The sequence below is a fragment of the Haliotis cracherodii genome, unplaced genomic scaffold (genome assembly GCF_022045235.1).
Source record: "Haliotis cracherodii isolate W230 unplaced genomic scaffold, xgHalCrac1.p SCAF_1, whole genome shotgun sequence".
Lineage (NCBI taxonomy): Eukaryota > Metazoa > Mollusca > Gastropoda > Lepetellida > Haliotidae > Haliotis > Haliotis cracherodii.
In genome coordinates, this window is record NW_027266264.1 from 41,959,793 (window position 1) to 41,974,277 (window position 14,485).

A 14,485-nucleotide genomic window follows, 5' to 3' on the forward strand; every position below is an offset into this window, starting at 1 on the left:
AACAGTAGTAACACAACCCAACGAAACATCGCATGGAGTTGAATTACCCAATTTAGTTCCCTATAAAGAGTTGTGCATCCATCTTGATCAGATCAGTCCAACAGATAATATTCAACTCGAAAGTCTTTCAACTCTGCTAAGAGCTATTCCAGTCAAAGAGGAAAAATACAATAGCGGAAGAACGGAATCTTTCTCATCATTATAATATAAAAAGTTAAAGTGGGGCATTATTTCAGATCTCAAAATTTCTGTATTAGATGTAAAACATCAACCTGTGCATATAGGATACTTGAGTGTAACACTCCATATTATTAATAATGGTTGTTTTATCAGGCCCTGGAGCGCATAACCTTAGACAATTTAATACAATTGCGCTTTCCGATCTTGGAGACATAGAAGGATTCAGTAAACCCAATACCAATGGCAAGTTATACGCTTTACACTTACAAGATAATGTATACAAGCGGAAAGAAGTTGTATTCACTGGTAATCTAGGAGATTTAAGTGATGTCGACGTTAGTAGACTCAATAAAAACATTTCATACAATCTTACTCGCAATGATGATAATAAATGGACTATTGTCGAAGAAAAAATCGAGTGGCTACTGAATATCGTCATTGCCCCATCATATGTGATGACGGGTAAGGGACATCAATTAACTAAGATAATGAATAGTGGGATTGTACTCGGGGCTTATATCCCCTCAAAACGAAAAAGTATGTTAGTCTCTCCCCTGCCGGAAAACCCAGGTCATATGTTACTGAGTCGTCCGGCAGTAAAAAATGTTAATTTAAATTTGGTAACTGAATTCAATGATATAAAACAACTGGATTGCTATTCCTAATCCTTCTACACTTATTATTGAAGTCTTTTGGGGGGATTCACCAGTAGATGCCTTTGAGATATTACCAGGTCTATCAATTAAATGGCTCAAGAAACATGAGCGTCGACGTTGTAGTATTATTTATGTGGGAGTATCACCCGTTGCAACCCTTGAGGGGGTCCAAGTTAATAAAACTGAAAGCATTTCTCATACTAAGAGATTTATACCACATAATATACATTTAGTAAGGTTGATGTATACTCTCAAAACATTTAAGCAAGATCAATTAAAGACTATTATATGATATAATAATATACATTATGGGCTTATATCCAGCGCTAGATGAAGCATCTGAAAAGATAGATACTGTTGATGGATTTCGATTACATCAAATAAGCGATATAAAACATCGATAAGGAGAGGGAGTTTAGACTTGGATTGTATAAAAAGTATCGCAGAGCTGTTAATACTCTTGATGGAGTTGACACCGCTCTTGTAACAGCTGGCATGGGACTTTGTGTATCTGGTGTTAGTTTATTATCAACTATAATCGCTGCGCCTGTACTTGGTATGGAAGTAGCAGTCAGAGTCTCAGGACTGGCAGGAATAGCGATAAAATTTATTTCTCGTAAGTTGCAAAAGAAAGCATTAAAACATGATAATATTCGGATACTCGCCGAAGCAAAGTTGAACAGCATTGAGGACCATATTTCAACAGCACTGGCTGATTGTAAGATATCCGAGGAGGAGTTTCGTTTAGTGTTGTCAGAACTAACCAAATACAACGCAATGAAGCAGGAGATTCGATCAAATTCTCGTAAGACCAGTGGTATAAGTGAAGACGAGAAAAAAAAGTTCATAGAGCAGGGGAGACAAGCGCGTCAATTATTCCATGCCAAAACCAGGGAACTGGTTGGAGATTAAAAATAGATTGTTTACTTTCGTTGGATCACATTTAAACGAATGCTTTCATTAGAAAAAATGTTGAAGGCTATAGTAAATTTTATCCATTAATAATTGATATTGATGATTCTTTTAATACGAATCATGGCGATCGTTGAATCACATCATCATTATGACATAAAAAATTCCCTCTGTAGTAGCAGTATAGGTATATAAATTTGGCTCCAGAGGAAGTGGTCCAGAACTGTCATTGTCTTTACTACTTCGTGTTTTTTAAAACTTTTACAAAGATTAGAGTTCGATCGTACATGCAATAATAGACAGAATTGATCTGCATGTTTTGTGAATAAAATAAGAAAGGCCTTTAAAGTCCTACAGAATCAGACACAAGGGTGTCAAGTTTCCATTCTTCTTCTCACTGGCATTGCTTTATCAAAACATTCCTTCCCGCTAAATCTACCTTTTCGCTTGGAAATTTCAAGACATGACACTGGGTACTTTTGTTTGATGAATTATTACAACCCCACGCAACACAATACGTCATGTCGCGTCTTCAGCACGTAGAGAATGACGGAAAATCACTCCATTGCCATGTAGATTAATGCACTGTTAACAAAAGAAAGTGACAGACATCGCTCCACTATGACGCAACAGCTACAGCTCGGCCTCCAGCTGGGATTTCGATATGCACAGACGCTGGTTGTTTGATCAGGGCAGTTGTTTGTTGCTTTTTAGATAACAAGGAATCACTTATAACTTTTGGGTAGGGGTGTGTAAAATTGTACTTTGTATGACTATTTAATATGTTTAAATACAGGTTTTTTTTCAATAGATCTTTAATATGTGATCAACCAAGCATATATCCCGAGTAAACCAGTTTACGTACGCTTCGACATATTGTTGTGTAGAGTTACATCCCTTAGCTCACAAAGCTAGTATTGAGCGGAGCAACTTCACCGGCACAACATGGTTAGATTATAATGTTGATTTTTATAACATGTACAAATGGCTGATTCCACGGCGTCTATGCTGCCGTTGTCCATTTGTAATATGTGCCTGAAATATCTATGGGACTTATGGGTAATTGAATAGAAATTATATGAATTTCTTTTTATTTAAATAATTGTTTAAAACAAGTCACATTTTGTGTAGTATTTTTCAAAATTTCCGATAAGTGATTAGCTGTTCAGGCTTAGTGTTTTTGAAACCCAGACATACATGACATTTGTCAGAAAGTTTACCGCAATAATGAGAGGGAGAAAGTTTTCGGAAAAATCTATGGGACGGGGACAGATGAAAATGGCCACAGACATACTTTTTATGGCCATTTTTATACCAATGTGTTTGTGGCCATTGTGACATGTGGCTATTTTGACTATTACATAAGGGGACTTAAGGGTAAAACTGAATAGAAAACACAAGCCTTCATAGTCATATAAACAGTTATTTATGACAAGTCATGTGGCCTACGAGTGCTTACAAATTCCCATAGAGTGTTTGTTGTCCAGTTTTAGTTTAATTTAAACCCTGAAAAGCATGATATTTGAGATAGTTTACCGTGCCGTGTCATCACTCACGTATTGCGGCTTTTTGTGTGTCAAATTCAGTATGTGAAGGAGGTAATCACACAGTATAATAAACACCAGGGAATGAACTAAAACCCTCAGAGATTGCACATTTCGGTTTGATTATGTGTGCAGCTGTCTTCGGTAATTAATAATCGCTATGTTTCGTAATTCTAATTCAGCAAGGACTAAAATCTGTTAACCGAATAACCAACTGGCAACTATGAATTACGATCGCTGCTTTAAACGGTATTTCAGTTTTAGATTAGATCACGTGGACCTGCGTGGTGTCTTTCCCCTGAAAATTTACAACGTCGTAAGACATTTATTCAGTAATGATCAATGATTTGCGATTGATGGTGGCTTCGCTGGCGATCCCTTTCATATTTGTCCAAGCGTTATCAAAGATGTATATGATGAGGGCCGTTTCTGGCAGAGATGGGCATTAATCGAAAAACATTAATTGTCCCAGCAAATTCTGGAAAAAATCATCCTGCTTCAGACTGTGGTAAAATAAATAAATTGTCAGCGACAAAATTAAATACATTGTTTCAAGATGTTTTTCTTAAAAAAAAATCTTGTTTTGCAGCTGTAGCTGACAAAATATCTAACCTCCAAAAATTACACCTATTATTCATTGCACCTTTTAAGCTTGTTTTGAGCAACATAACGCGCTGTCAGAGTTGTGATCTTGGAAACGCAACAATTATGTTTTTTAAATTCACGATTAACAATAGACACAGCTTGCCTTATGTGTATACAAAGTTGCACGTGGACACACAGACGGGGCCCGTTTCAAAGCTCCCCGCCAACTTCGTTGTTGCGAGGAATAATTAGACTTTTGAGTTTATGGTTTGGGGAAACATTTTCTAATATTTGAAAATATGCAAGGCTCGCGCCACCGAGTGGACAAACATAATACACAATTTGGCGACAAGGACTAAGTGGTAGTTAAATTGGACCTGTTCTTGAAGCTTAATGTCAGCCTTAATCACTCATTTCAGTCATTCTTATGAATTTGACCATGTCAGAAGTCCACAATTTACCATCTTTCCGAGGCAAGAGAGTTAACTGACTTTAAAAGTCCAGTTTCCACCCTTGCCGAACAAGGCTGGAATAACTGGGCTCGATCGTGGCCCCACCAGTGGCTATTACCAATTATGTCCCTTCTAAGCCTCTCATAAGGACCAATCAGAATCCACCTCTCGTATCACTTGCGTTTGTTTCACACAAAATGGTTGCGCCCGGTCAGGACGATCTGATCGATAATCAATATCTATATTGTGATAAAACGGGTCTTACATCGCGAAATGCATCAAATCACGTGAGCACCTTGATTAAAAACATGAGAAGATTTTGAAAATATCTGCTGACAACGAGTTGGTGGTGCACATGCTTTGCAAATCCTGCAATCGACCGAAATCTGCACGACAGTTTACGAACCGGATTTCAATTTCGGTGCGCGATTTTGATTGGACTTTGCATAGACTCGTTAGTCCAGCCAAACTGTAACTCCATAATACCAGCCTAGTTTGGTAAGGGTGGAAACTGGACTTTTATAGTCAGTTAACTCTCTTGCCTGGGGAAGATGACAATTTACAAGTGTTGGAGAGACAAAAAAACACAAGCTGCCTTACAATTTTCATATAAAAATTTCAGAGTTTTCCGTACGTTTGGTCAGTTTCATTTGGACAAAACGTGCCCCACTCTTACCTCGTCCTTCGGACTCGTGAAGATCCGAGATAGAAATAGGTCTTCAGCCACCCATGCTTGTCCTAAAAGGCGTCTATGCTTGTCGTATAAGAGGCGACTAACGGGATCGGGTGGTCAGGATCGCCGACTTGGCTGATGCATGTCATCGATCCCAATTGCGTGGATCGATGCTCTTGAAGTCAATCACTGGATTGTCTGGTCCAGACTCGATTATTTAAAGACCGCCGAGATACAGCTGGAATATTGCTGAGATCGGCGTTAAACAACAAACAAACAAACAAACAAACCTCGTCCTTCGGCCGGAGAGATGCAATAAATATGCCAGATATTTTATGTACGGAGTGGGAGTAGCTGCCCCCGACAGTCCTAGTCTCTCTGTACTACAAGAACATACACACATTGTGATTTAAGTGATTTGTTTGTTTGTTTCTTGTTTAACGCCGCACTCAGCAATATTCCAGCTTATAACGGCGGTTTGTAAATGATCGAGACAATCCAGTGTATATCCCACGCAATTGGGATCGTTGACATGCATCAACCAAGTCAGCGAGCCAGACCACCCGATCCCGTTCGTCGCCTCTTCCGATTTAAATGCATGGTTGTGGTATTCACGGATGAATATGTACGTATACTGATTCGCAACCAGTTATTTAGTCTGTCATACTGACCCTGAAACAAATATAGCCAATACAGCATATGCAAATCTATAATATTTGGCAAGTCCAGATTACTTCAATTAAAGTGTCTTGACTTCCTTTTATTATAGAATTTCAGGGACCGCATGTTAGTCTAACTTGGAGCCGAAGATCCGGACGCCATCCCAAGATGATGTTACTATTGTTCTAATCGTATTAGGAAACAAGTGTCCGTTTCTGATGAAAGCGAGCAGAACAAAAGTATGCTGCAAACTCGTACCTGCAACGGGGCGTTGGTGGTGATGGGCACTAGTCGAAAGCTGGGAGACTAACATTTAGTCTCCGAAATGAACATATTTTACAGAGAAAAAACAGTTGTTACATTATCTTTAAAAATATAATAAAAGGGGCGTGAGTAACAAATACGGAACTCGTTGTGTGATGATTGCAGTAAATATTTTAAAACGATATTCGCTCGGTCAGATACCATAGAAAGTCCACTCGTTACGTAAAAATGGTATCTAACGAGAATGGGTGTAGTATTCTCTATGATTGTATGGAACTATATGGGTTAAATAAAAAAAGAATATTCAAGCCTTCTTAGTTTCGTATGTGTGCGTATCATAATTGAATAGCAACAGTGCAGTGTGCAATTAACAAGAAGCTTCATTTACCAAATGTGCTCTTAACTTTAGAATAATAGTAATCCAAAGTCATTATTCACCGGCATAAGTCTGCATGAAGACAAGTCAACACATCCCTTGCAATTATCTCCATTTCTTCAGCATCAGAGTGAAATTGAGAGCTTATCTTGATTACTTTCTGGAATATTATCACAAGACAATGAAAATCTTGAAAACATTTCATGTTACAGTCTTGCAAAAGGAGTATTGTCTATTACCCCACTCTAATTAACATTGACTCAGTTAAGAGTACGTTCAATTTTGCGGGTGGTAATTCGTACAAACATAAGAGTATCTAGATTTAAAAAGTATTTATGAAATCACTATATGTATCAACAAGTTACGTCTGAAAATTTAGAGTTTTAAAAACTGAATTTCACGTGTATAGATGTCATAATGAATATATCATGTTTAACTATCAGTTTTATAATTGTTAAATAACAGTATATTGACCAGAAGATCCCTTATACCTTCGACTTTTCTTCTTGTTTTTAAAACATATCATTACTTTATTCTAAAAATGTAAACGAATCCTGCTCAGAAGACAAGGCCATATAGCTGAAAAGGGGATGGGCATTGGTTGCTAGAGCAGAGACGGGGACGGGATCGGAATAGGATGAATGTTTTATTAGCTTTTACTAATCAGGCATGCGCGCCCCCACTTCACCCCCGCCAACTTTGAAGCATACTTATCATGTTGACGAACAGAAAAGCATCACGAAATCATTTGGGGGAGATGTTTACAACAAAGATAACAATTATCGGCCTAATGTTTGGGTAACAAACGCCAATGCATGCATGTACGTTTCCATTCAAAAACGGATTACATACATGTCATTTAAGAAAATACAAGAAAACGGAATTCGGCAGAAAATATGTGTCTTTTTTTTTTACCCAGCAAAAGTTCACCTAACACTTCATTGTCCACAAAATGTATTAAATCTCTTCAACACGCCTCACATTATTATCTTCCGTTAAGCTATTCATTAATGTCACCAGAGGCCTGCGGTGTGCCTGTCACGCTCGCGTGGCTATACTGGCACGCGGATACCCTGGATGGTCGCTATTGTCTTGAGTTGAACACCCCTCGGTGCTCGTGTGTCAATTGAATACGCTTGCAGGTGGCTGAGGAAATATTACAAATGCCACGTGACGGTGATTCTTTAAATAGCGAATATCGATTGGTCGGTGACATACCGGCGCGTGCCGCCCTTGTATGACACGAGCCGCTAACCAATGAAACTGGAAGAAATTTGTTTGACATATCGCGTCTCCTAATAAAGCATGCCTACAGGTATTATCGAGTCAAATTGACGATATCAGTAACAATAGAATTTGGAGATGCTGTTTACAGTTATAACTGGGTGATGTGGGTCAGGTATGGCACTAGCGTCAAGCGCTGACGGCAGGCGGGTTAATCAGGCGAAGATACTTGATTAACGGGACGTTATTGCACATGGAGCTCCATCGGACAATAGACAGGGATTTACGGAGGGATAACCACATGTGTTGTATATATCTCTTGTTAATTATGACAGGGCATAAACAGACGCACGTTCAGCTTTCCCGTGTCAACGCCAGTGACACCGAGCGTCGTGGTGATTTGGAAACTGTTCTTATTCATTACACTGACTGATGGGAGGTGTTTTGCGGTGCACCTCATATGAACTTATTGAAATCTTAAAACTGTTTATTTAAAAACTGCATGACTATTAAATAGAATTAAGATTGAATATTAGTCGCAATGCAGGTGACGCAGCGTGAGTTGGTTATGCAAAGTAGGGAGTATTTGGAAAATGGTGGAATGTATTTTCGATTTTTTTCTTTGTAATGATCTTTGTAAGAAAACATGTAAACAGTCGTATATTCTCATTCAATCAAATGAGCGATACGGAGAAACACATCAGATTACATTAGCTTGCAATAACACATAATAAAAAAAGTTTATTAATCGATGTTTTGTTATAAAGTTTGGACAGTTTCACCAGGAGGGTTCATGTGAACATTGCATTGTTTGTAGTTTACTCCATATCTTCCTATTGGTAAATTTCGGGTTACAGGTCTTAAAAGGGCACTGATATCTGACTATTCTCCGGAACTGGAGGTTGCCTTTGTTATTTTCCCCCGTAGGTACCTGGATGATGTCCCAGAAATCTCGACCAGTTCGCAACCTGCGCCGCGCCAACTGATAGTACATTTGTCGCTTTTATTGATAGTATGAGGGCGTGCCGTCACAATTATCAGCAATTATGAAATGCAGTTTTGTCTTGGAATTGGAGGCATCTTTGGGGGATCGCATCGGTAATAGTGACGACGTTTTTTGAAGCCAATTGCTTGGAAGTCTGCGATTTTCGTTTACACTCTTTTGACTTGTTACACAAACTAATAATTTCACGTGAGCATTGCATACCATATCGTTAGTATATGTTTCAGTCAATGTGTAGAATGACTAAAAGTTTCATATAGGCCCATCTATTTTATTATTGTTCATTCAGACAAGGATCGTCCCAAATCGCTTGCTATGACATTTCCTACCACTGCTGCAATGAAGTACAGGAAAGAACAGACTAAGAAGTATGTCATACCCGATAGCTCTACCTAGTAACAACTGGCATTCGGCACATGGCATTGGAGATAAAAGCAACAAAACCGTTTCCATATTCAATAGAAATCTCTTCCAATTGAAGAGTCGACTGTACGTTTCCTACTTTCTCATGATTATGTGTTTTTGAATCACTATCAAATAGTGATATTGCATGGTCCTATATGCAAGGGGTCGGTTAACGGTTCTCTGTAGGAAATGATATGTCGATGACTTGCGGTATAAACAAATGTACTTTGTACAGGTAGAAAAATACAAGAAGCACCGTGTACCAGGTCAGCACACAGTGATAGCCGTGGTGGTGTTGGTTCTGTTGATCACCTAATCTAATCCTAGCTAGACTAAGGGTAAGATCTTCTTGACTTGTTGGTCCGATGCCGCGAAAATCTAAATGTGTAAAACACCGATTCCGCTAAAGGGAAAAATGGCTAATGAGGGTTGGGACCGATCGCGCGAAAGTAATCACAGGAGTATGATTTGTAAACAGAGAGAAGTAAAAGAGATAATTAGAAGTAAGTAAACGAGATAATTTCTTTGAGTAAATAAATGTTGGTTCATCGGTTGTGTTTTCATCATAAATCTAAAAGGACTATGAATTGTAACCAGAGGGAAGTTCAACTCAACTCAACTCAACTCAACACATTTATTTCTCAGAAAAAACACCAACGGTGGTACGAGATACAATTATGTACACTTTTCAATCTGTAGAAAAAAGGAGATAAGGTAAAAGAGATAATCTCTTGTAAATGCGTAGGTTCGCTGGTTGTGTTTCTATTATATATATTGCTATTGATCAAACGTTAGTAAGCAATACTGTTGAGCAAGTCATTGATTAATTAACAACAGATTCCGTTGGTTAGACTCTGAATAATAAACGGTTATATGTTTTTACAACAAAGTAAGTAAAGGAGCTAGTCCCCTTGAGTAAATATCGACTCAATTGTTGTAAACATGCGTAGTATCCCACAATGACGCTTACGGGTTGCTCTGTCCATCTCATTCCTGACAGTTACCATACTGGGTTGTAGTCAAAACGGTTTCAAGTCAGAACTTCCTCAAAACTTAAAAGTAAAAAAAAGGCCACAAAAAGTCAAAGTGGCAACAAACCCATTGTCAAAACGGCCACAGAAAAAAGTCATAACCGGGACAACAAAACAGTCATAACGACCAGAGGTATAATGTCAAAATATCCATGATAATAAATGAATGTGAGAAGGATGTGCACAGAGTATACATGTTAGATGTTGTTATTACAATGTAATATCTTCCATGTTGTTTCACCCGTGAAAATCCGGGATAGAACAGGTGTTCAACAACCCATGCTTCCCGTAAAAGGAGACTATGCTTGTCGTAAGAGGCGACTAACGGGATTGGGTGGTCAGGCTCGCTGACGTGGTTGCTGCATGTCATGGTATCCCAATTGCGTGGATCGATACTCATGATATCAATCACTGGATTGTCTGGTCCAGCCTCGATTATTTACAGACCGCCGTCATATAGCTGGAATATTGTTGAGTGCGGCGTTAAACGACAAACAAACACATTATGTTTTAACCAAGCTCATCAATTTACTTTGATCTCTATACTGACCAGTGTACCAATCTATTGTGAAAACATGAATGAATTTTTATCCTAATTCAACTCACTTCAACACATTTATTCTCAGAAAAACCACCGTGGGTGCTACATAAGATACAATTATATACAATTTTTAATAAGTTCAAAATGACAACATTTTGCAAGAATGATATAAATATGAAACATGGATACTGATATAATTTACCAATCGTATTATAAACATTGTTGAGGACCTTGGACAGACATTTCAGATCTGCTACTCAGTATAAGTTTCTTAAATTGGGATATTGCTTATTTAAGAGTTCACATCGTTGTTGGTGAAAAGCTTCACGTGGAAATAAATAATGAAATTCATCTGGCACTCTTCCCTTTGAATGTCGATCTACCGATCAGGAAACCTTTCAATGTTTTTATTTCAAACTAATCCTACACAGGGATGCGTCTCTCCTTGGCCTTTAGGTCTCCCAGATGCAAGCTGGCAAACTCCGCCGCTACATCAAAAAGAATGCTACAAACCTGGAGAATGTACAAGGAAGGCAAAATAACACCATCTGAGCTGCTGAACATATGCGCTTCAAACCATGGAGCAAGGGTTTAATATGTGATATGGAACTGTGATATAGAACTGTGTAATCACTTGTTTAGTACTGTTGTGTTAGTGTTGTATTAAGAGCTGTGTGCACATGATACATGTTAAGAGCTGTTATACAATGTTTGTCTTCTTTATTTTTCGTTATGCCTTTTGTTGGCTGTGGGTTGTGGCCGTTTTGGCTAACTTTTGAGGCCGTTCTGACATGAGGCCGTTTTGACCTGCTCCCACCATACTTATACTGCCTCTATTTATCCCCAGTTACAGTCCTTGCACTCATTGTGCTTTGTAAATGCTCTTTTTTCCTATTATTCGTCAAAATAACATCTAATTGACATACAGTAACATTTTTGATTACTTTAGTTTCGATTTCCAACTTCACCACACTCATCTCGTTTCTCATTATCGAGTCCCCTGAAGATCCGGGATAGAATAGGTCTTCAAAAACCCATGTTTGCCGTAAAAGGCGACTATGCTTGTCGTAAAAGGTGATCGGGTGGTCAGGATCGCTTGGTTGATGCATGTCATCGATCCTAAATGCGTGGACCGATGCTCATGATATCTCTAACGTCCTACAATGTGTCTCCGTCATTGAATGAGACACCCACGTCTACCGTCCTACAATGTGTGTCCGTCATTGAATGAGACACTAACGTCAACCGTCCTATTATGTGTGTCCGTCATTGAATGAGAAACCAACGTACACCGTCCTACAATGTGTGTCCGTCATTGAGTGAGACACCGACGTCCAGCGTCCGACAATGTGTGTCCGTCAATGTGTGTCCGTCATTGATTGAAACACCCACGCCTACCGTCCTACAATGTGTGTCCGTCATTGAATGAAACACCCACGTCTACCGTCCTACAATGTGTGTCCGTCATTGAATGAGACACTAACGTCAACCGTCCTACAATGTTTGTCCGTCATTGAATGATACTCCCAGGTACACCGTCGTACAATGTGTATCCGTCATTTAATGAGATACCCACGTCTACCGTCCTGCAATGTGTGTCCGTCATTGAATGGGACACCCAGGTACGCAGTCCTACAATGTGTGTCCGTCATTGAATGAGACATCCACGTCCAGCTTCCTACAATGTGTGTCCGCCATTGAATCAGACACTCACGTCTACCGTCCTACAATGTGTATCCGTCATTGAATGAGACACCCACGTCCAGCGTCCTACAATGTGTGTCCGTCATTGAATGAGACACTAACGTCAACCGTCCTATTATGTGTGTCCGTCATTGAATGAGAAACCAACGTACACCGTCCTACAATGTGTGTCCGTCATTGAGTGAGACACCGACGTCCAGCGTCCGACAATGTGTGTCCGTCAATGTGTGTCCGTCATTGATTGAAACACCCACGCATACCGTCCTACAATGTGTGTCCGTCATTGAATGAAACACCCACGTCTACCGTCCTACAATGTGTGTCCGTCATTGAATGAGACACTAACGTCAACCGTCCTACAATGTTTGTCCGTCATTGAATGAGACTCCCAGGTACACCGTCCTACAATGTGTATCCGTCATTTAATGAGATACCCACGTCTACCGTCCTGCAATGTGTGTCCGTCATTGAATGGGACACCCAGGTACGCAGTCCTACAATGTGTGTCCGTCATTGAATGAGACATCCACGTCCAGCTTCCTACAATGTGTGTCCGCCATTGAATCAGACACTCACGTCTACCGTCCTACAATGTGTATCCGTCATTGAATGAGACACCCACGTCCAGCGTCCTACAATGTGTGTCCGTCATTGAATGAGACACTAACGTCAACCGTCCTATTATGTGTGTCCGTCATTGAATGAGAAACCAACGTACACCGTCCTACAATGTGTGTCCGTCATTGAATGAGACACCGACGTCCAGCGTCCGACAATGTGTGTCCGTCAATGTGTGTCCGTCATTGATTGAGACACCCACACCTACCGTCCTACAATGTGTGTCCGTCATTGAATGAAACACCCACGTCTACCGTCCTACAATGTGTGTCCGTCATTGAATGAGACTCCCAGGTACACCGTCCTACAATGTGTATCCGTCATTTAATGAGATACCCACGTCTACCGTCCTGCAATGTGTGTCCGTCATTGAATGGGACACCCAGGTACGCAGTCCTACAATGTGTGTCCGTCATTGAATGAGACATCCACGTCCAGCTTCCTACAATGTGTGTCCGCCATTGAATCAGACACTCACGTCTACCGTCCTACAATGTGTGTCCGTCATTGAATGAGACATCCACGTCCAGCGTCCTACAATGTGTGTCCGTCATTGAATGAGACACCCACGTCCGCCGTCCGACAATGTGTGTCCGTCATTGAATGAGACACCCACGTCCAGCGTCCCACAATGTGTATCCGTCATTGAATGAAACACCCACGTCTACCGTCCTACAATGTGTGTCCGTCATTGAATGAGACACCCTGATACACCGTCCTACAATGTGTGTTCGTCATTGAATGAGACTCCCAGGTACACCGTCCGACAATGTGTATCCGTCATTTAATGACATGCCCACGTCTACCGTCCTGCAATGTGTGTCCGTCATTGAATGGGACACCCAGGTACGCAGTCTTACAATGTGTGTCCGTCATTGAATGAGACACCCAGATAAACCGTCCGACAATGTGTGTCCGTCATTGAATGAGACACCCATATCTACCGTCCGACAATGTGTGTCCGTCTTTGAATGAAACACCCACGTCCAGCGTCCGACAATGTGTGTCCGTCATTGAATGAGACATCAGCGTCCACCGTCCTACAAAGTGTGTCCGTCATTGACTGAGACACCCACGTCCAGCGTCCTACAATGTGGTTCCGTCATTGAATGAGACACCCACGTCCACTGTCCTACAGTGTGGGTCCGTCGTTGAATGAGACACCCACGTCCAGCGTCCTTCAATGTGTGTCCGTCATTGAATGAGACACCCAGGTACACCGTCCGACAATGTGTGTCCGTCATTGAATGAGACACCCACGTGTATCGCCCTACTATGTCTTTCCGTCATTGAATGAGACACCCACGTCCACCGTCCTACAATGTGTGTCCGTCATTGAATGAGACACCCACGTCTACCGTCCGACAATGTGTGTCCGTCTTTGAATGAGACACCCAGGCCCAGCGTTCTACAATGTGTGTCCGCCATTGAATGAAACACCTACGTCCAGCGTCCTACAATGTGTGTCCGTCATTGAATGAGACACCCACGTCCAGCGTCCTACAATGTGTGTCGATCATTGAATGAGACACCCAGGTACACCGTCCGACAATGTTTTTCCGTCATTGAATGAGACACACACGTCTTCCGTCCGACAATGTGTAACCGTCATTGAATGAGACACCCACGTCTTCCGTCCGACAATATGTGTCCGTCA